The following is a 983-nucleotide window of genomic DNA, read 5'->3' on the forward strand; positions in this document are numbered from 1 at the left end:
TTGCCCACAAAAAGGAAACGTACGTGTGGAGCGACACTTCCGATTTAAGTTGCCAAACTCAAGGTACGCCGTCGACTTCCTCCGAATTGTCGCCCTACGACGTTTGGTATAATTCATACCGCTCCCGCGAGCTCTGTTTCTGCGACCGCAAGAGCTCAGTGCCACTGCTTGAGCTCAGATCATGGCCCTCCTACTTCCCTGGCTATTGCCGGGAAGCGCGATCATTCTACTGACGCAAAACGTCCTGATCTTTTCGATCAAAAGCGTCCACAGTGGCTGGGCAATCTTGCCGAAGTGGCGCCTGAAGCTCTCACGAGTTTTCGGAGTCAGGATGTCCCCGCCACTTCACCAGATATTGGGTTTGACCCTGGTGACGACGTCGTCTCAGTAGACTTTCCACGTGATAGTGGATGTCACCGTTCTCATCGAGAAGAGTCAGTGGCGGACGGTGACGACCGGGTCGACCGCCGTCCGGCGACTCGTGATGCTCTTCGAGCCCTTGAGAACGAGGTCCTTCGTGATCGTAGCTCCGCTGAGCGTCATGCTGAAGTAGCATATCGCTTTGCGGACGCTCTTGACGATTTAAGTTCGTGCGTCGGCTGCCTCACTGTCGGAGCGACTCCTAGCCGAGGAAGAGGCGAATGCATCGCTGCATGTGACGGTGGAGTGATTAGAAATGGAGGCTGTTGCACTCGGTGCACAGAACTAGTTGCTGGTTTAGCTTTTGGGTGGCCGAGGGCCCGTGGAATCCGCTCCGGCGCCAACGCTCCCGCGTTCACTTGCGCCGGATTCCGGTACGGCTTGAGCAAGCCCATGTAAAACACCGGGTGGGTGCGCATCCGCTCTGGGAGGTTCAGCGAATACGCTAGGCCCCGCTTGGCCACAATTTTAACGGTCCGACGAACAGTGGACGACGCTTCGTCCGGAAGATAGCAGAGGCTGCATGTGTAGGCAGGTTTTTAGAATCTAATAAAACCAGGTCC

Source organism: Plasmopara halstedii, assembly GCF_900000015.1.
Source record: "Plasmopara halstedii genome assembly, contig: Scaffold_2904, whole genome shotgun sequence".
Classification (NCBI taxonomy): domain Eukaryota; phylum Oomycota; class Peronosporomycetes; order Peronosporales; family Peronosporaceae; genus Plasmopara; species Plasmopara halstedii.